Below are 6,000 nucleotides of genomic sequence, written 5' to 3'. Positions count from 1 at the left end.
TTGAGCACTGGAATGCACTGAATTAGATGTATATCCAGGTGTGTATACATCCTAGATTAAATGAACATTATCACTAGTGCCAGCACCCAGAGTACTAGTGTATACTTTAAATTCTATTTCATAAGTATGTAACTTTTGTAGAAATAGATATAAATACTTTTTTAAATTTGTAAAACATTGTTCTAATTAACACTTAGGTAACCTTACATTAATTAAATCAAACTGTTGGCACAATTAAGACACATTAGTGATCTGAATTTTACGAACAATGTTAAAAGTTGGATTAGTGGAATTACTTATAACAAAGATGTGCTCCTCTTTACTGAAAAATATATTCTTGCCGGCAAGCACAGAGCTTTCATGTACACCTAGTATAGATCAAAGATCTCCTATGGTTATACTCTGACTTCATAAATATGCAAGTATTTGAAAATTTAAATTTCATAGTATTAAAATTCTAAGTTATTAATAAAATGTATTATCTGTATTGTACAATGTGAATATGCTGTTGGCCAATACATGTTCCCTTGCCAATTATTTTAAGAAATTAACGTGAATGGAGCCTTTTCAATATGAAAAAAAAAAAATTAAAACATTTTACCCTATTACCTGATTATGCTATCCCACTTCATCTATTATCCTGTTCCAGGCTTTTGTCTTCACATTAGTTTGCTTTTTTGGCTTTTGTTAAAATTTAATTAAATATCATTTTCTATTCACTTTTCCACCTCAGTTCAGACTTTGGTTCAATATGTTTAGTGTAAAAGCAAAATCTTTCAAACCACTGAGATAAAATTGTTCTTCACATCTTCTTAAAGCATTTTATCTTTTTATGGGTCCATTAATATTAGGACTCTCTGAAAGAGTCATAGAATCATAGAACGGCTCAGGTTGGAAAGGACCTTAAAGACCATCTAGTTCTAACTCCCTTGCCATGGGCAGGAATATCACCCACTAGGTCAAGTTGCCCAGGGCCCCATCCAACCTGGTCTTGAACAGCTCCAGGGATGGGGCATCCACAGTTGCAATAAAGTCACCCTGGAGCCTTTTCTTCTTTAGGCTGAACAACCCCAGATCTCTCAGCCTGTCTTCATAAAGAGGTGCTCCAGCCCTCTGATCATCTTCATGGCCTTCCTTTGGATCCATTCCAACAGTTCAACATTTTTCTTGTGCTGGGGGCTCCAGGCCTGGATGCAGCACTCTAGGTGGGACTTCACAAACATAGAGCAGAAGGGCACAATCACTTCCCTCAACCTGCTGTCCATTCCTCTTTTGATGCAGCCCAGTATGCAGTTAGCCTTCTGGGCTGCAAGCACGCACTACTGGTTCATGCCAGGCTTTTCACCAGAAAAGACATCACAGAACCCCCAAGTCCTTCTCTGCAGGGCTGCTCTCAATGAGTTCTCCCAGTCTATACTCATGTCTGGGATTGTCCTGATCCAGGTGCAGCACCTTGCATCACTTGGACTTGATGAACCTCATTAAGTTCATGTGGGCCCAATTCTCTAACTTGTGCCTTTGGATGGCATCCCTTCCCTCTGTAGTATTACCTCTTTGTCTTGCATGTGCCTTGGCGTTGCTTCCAGGAGGACCTTTTCTATGATCTTCCCAGGCACAATTTTTTTTTAAAATGGGAGTAATGTTTCCCTTTTCCCAGTCACCAGGGACTTCTCCTGACTGCCAGGACTTTTCAAATATGATGGAGAGGCTTGGCAACTCTGACAGCCAATTCCTTCAGGACCCTGGGATACATGTCATCAGGCCCCATAGACTTGTACCTGTTTGGTTTCATCAGGTGGTCTTGCCTTTTCTTACAGGTAAATCAACAAAAACAACAACAAAAAATATTTTAGAACTGATAATACAGGAATAAAATAATCATATCCTGAAAGTTTACAGCTTTCAGAAGCATAGGATATAATGTTTATGTTCTTATCACATACAAGAAACTATTGCACAATTCCCAAGATGGCTGTAGAACCAGAAGGCATGCTGTCCTTACAGAGCCATGTCGCGCCATATGTGCAGAACAAAACTCATTAGATCCTCAGGGAAGCAGTGCTGTGTTTACTGGCTTGGACACAAGGGTTCCACAAGGCAACTATAATGATGCCTGGATCTCAACTTCTATCTTTGCAATTTATATGCAGTTTATATGCAGTTTTTATTCAAATTTTGTTTAGCAGCAGCAGAAGTGGAAAGAGCTGATGAGAAGTTTTTGAGCTTTAGTCTCATGCTGAAGAATGTCAAGTAAATAAATTTGTTTTGACACAACTTATATTTGAAAACTATCTAGGTTTCAATTTAGTTGCCCAGGTATAAGCACATAGTATTCTCTTAAATATGCAATAGTTCCTATCCCACCACCACCAGCAACCACACCTCTGGGTCCATCATCTGGACCATCTGGGTCTCCCATAGAGACAATGTCATATCTGCTAACTCCATATGGGTGTCTTCAGTACCTCAGAGGGTCTTAAATGGTGTTAGATGTTTATACGAAGAAATCTGAATCAAACACCTGTGTTTGAAATGCAGATGCTGCCACAGAAATAACAAGGGAAAATTGAGAAAAAAAAAAGAAAAAAAAAATTTCCAAAAGAGCTAATAGCCAAAGATTGTTGTTAGTTAACTTTATCTTGAAAAGCAGCTTGGGGTTCCTGCATTTTAACTAGGTTTCTTGCCCTCTGGGTTATTAAATGTCTCATGATTGCAGATAAACCAGCTGGACTTCTTTATCAAAAGACAATTCTGAAATATCTCAGCCTCATTCTATACTATAGAATTATATTGAACTATATTGAAAAAAAAAATCAATTTAAAAGACACAAAATGATATTAAAACAGAACATTTGTTTGCTGATCAATGCTAAGTCAATGCTAGTAGGTAGATAAGACCCTGTATTTTTATTACTGTGATGTCCATTCTTCTGCTAGATTAAGATGTTAATGGACTAAATAAACAATAAGTTACTAATGGCTAATGCCGGTGTTTTAATTGTTTGTTTTTCATGAATCATATGTTTGACATGTCAATGTGCAATTAAATGCATGTCATTTTGCAATTAAATAATTATTTGTCCTTCTGTCTGAGAAGCAGCACTTTGCAAACATTATTGGATTGATACATAGTAAACATTTGCTTAAATAGTTAATTATTGCAAGTGTACAAAGCTCATAATAATGGAAAAAAATCGGCTGCATAAAGCATAATTTTATTTATCAGAAAAGGTAATATTGTATATAATATTTTTCTTGTTAAAAATGTCCTGTTTCTTTAAGGGAAAATGGCTAATTGTTCTATATTTAGGTTAAGATATAAACTCAATCCTTTGTCATGACTTTAAATGAAATGGGAATGTGCACACCAGTACTTCTTATACTTTATATATAAAAAACTGAATCAACTCTTCTCATTTTTGAAATGTAAGCACTTTGTGAAAAAAAGAGAGAGAGGAAACTGTCTTCAAGTAATGAACGTGTGCTCTAACTTGAATTCTGTTGATTCAAAAGTGAATTTCCAGTTTCAGAATCCTTGTTACTCAATTTTACAACGAACCGAAATTCAGAGTCTCAACACTCCCAAACTTGGAGATGTAGGGCCAGTATCAGCATGACTAGTTTATTTTTAAGAAGCATTTTATGGAGTTAGCAATTATCATCTGTTGAAAGTAGAGAAAGGAGAGTGTAACTTCCACAGCGTTCAGTCTAATCAACTTAGCACTGTTCTCACTTAATGTGGAGGGAGTAACTGAATTTAACACCAGATTCATTCCTTGTAAAAGCATGCATAGGTCAAAGGAATATTTCTTGCCAATATTCTGTGTGATCTACTGTATAAAATACTGGAGTGTTAAAAAGAAGGGGGGAGAGGAGTGGGGAGGCTATGTCTGGATGACAGAGTGGGGGACCACGAGCGAGAGAGAGAGACCCCACTTTTTTAACATCATCATTTCCCTTGCAATTGTAAATAAGTTAAAATGAAAAATAATAAAAAGCCACTTCAAAATAATAATAATAATAAAAACACCCGGTCCAAATTCCAGATATTCTCTCTCCTGCTGGTATGTCTGAGAGCTTTTCCATAAAAAGCAAAACGTATCTTAGGATTTTATGAGCTTTCAGTTATTTGAAAACACGATTGAATAAATCAAGTGCTGAGGTTTTTGGCTTAGCTTTCATGAGACTTCGTGCTAATGTTTTTAAGCCCAGTGTTACTGCTGCGAAGCTTTTTGGACATGCTGAGAATAGTTCCTTTAAAATATTATAGTAATATTTTAAGATGCTGTCATATCATGCTTGCCCTTCAAGAAGACAAAAATAATGAAGAGCTGTAGTTTTTAAGAGCAAGCGTTGTTTCATGCTGACTAACTCTCTCCTATGTTCTCATATTTTTACTTGAGTGTCATAATCTGTGGCAACAGAGGCACATAGCCCAATGGCTGTAGGGCAAGGGCAACCTGATACATGTGGTCAACCGACAACCTGCCCTACCCAAAATGGCCATGCCTCGCAGGACGGTGCTGCCAGGAGCTGAGACGGTGGCTCTTTCACCTTTGCATCCATCAGCAGTCTTTCCCTTGAGTGGTGAAAGTTTGTTGCACACAACAGTTCATTCCCATAGCACTGAAGTCCTTATAAACATGTCAGAAAACAAGTCAGCTGTGGAAAGGATCGGGGAATTACACACATTGCCATAGTTTGCACATATTTAATTACAGTAAAATTGCATTTCTGGTTTCTCATCTGTCTCATTGATTTAAAAGAGGTCCAAGCTTAAAAGAGGCTGGCAAAGATACTCCACTAGAAACAACCTGGCTAGGCTACCCTTGTAAAAAGGAATAGTCAGCTGGGACAGTGATATTAAAGCAGGTAGAGGTTTTTGGAAAAAGAAACGGTGTCATCAGGATCCATTTTATAACCATATCACTGTACTGTTTATAGTTACAGGGAATGATAGAGGGCCCAGAACAGAGAATCCAAGCTATTTGCAATTGTCCAGGCAGAGCTTCAAGTGTTTTTATACCCCATGGTGTAATTTTATTTTGAGCACAGTCTTTTATGTGAAATTCCTTCCTACCTTCTTTTATAATTGAGAGCTCTCTATTAAAATGAAATTTCAAATATTTCTTATGTAAGCGCACTCAACCCAATGAATGCCCAGGTTCCTTCTGACTGTGTGTTAGCTCTTAGATTGTATACCACCAGCAAGAAGTTACAAATCTTGATAGCTTCAACCTCACACAACTTGGTAGTTGATAGAAACCACAAGGAGGTTGAATTTTCAAAGAACTGGCTCAGAAAAGACATCAGAAAATTCTGATTTCCTCAGCACTCACACCATGCACTGTGCAGCATGTTCCTTCTTTGTATAAATTTCTATAGTGTTGAAATTTTGCAGCATATTGTTTCTGATATCATATCTACATTATTGTATATGCAACTTTTTTTCAATGCACTGAAAAGTGTTTCATGAATTAGAGTGCAACCCTTCTATAAAGCTGGTTTCAAACAGCTCTTGAATAACGGGTCACACCAAGATCCTGGACTCAAAAACATCCTAACGTGGTCCTGATGGAGCTAATCATCTGGGTTTGATTTTTATATTCTGGACAATCATAGAGATAGCAAACGGTTAGCTCTAAACTTTATATTAACACATTTGACAGTGTTACTAGAACATTTTCTCCTTGGTTCAAGGTCTTTTGGGGACTAGCTTCCTCATAAAGCTTACAAGTTTCTAATAAATTCCAAATGTTATTTTAATCCTTAGATTTACAAACCACATCAGTAGCTTTAGAAGTCATTCCCCAACTAGTTAGAGGAATATAACTACCGTTTCAATTTCCACTGAAGTTGAATTTGGTCCTAAATATAGTATTACGATTATAAATTTGCAGATCTCTTCATGCTGTTATTTAATCAGCTGGTTACTAACATTCTTAATCAACTAACAAACTGAAAATGCAAACATGATGGTGAGTCAATGAAATCAGCTTG

The sequence above is a fragment of the Anser brachyrhynchus genome (genome assembly GCF_964034855.1).
Source record: "Anser brachyrhynchus genome assembly, chromosome: 2".
Classification (NCBI taxonomy): Eukaryota; Metazoa; Chordata; class Aves; order Anseriformes; family Anatidae; genus Anser; species Anser brachyrhynchus.
The sequence above is the reverse complement of the archived record's forward strand: the minus strand, read 5'-3'. Positions refer to the sequence as shown.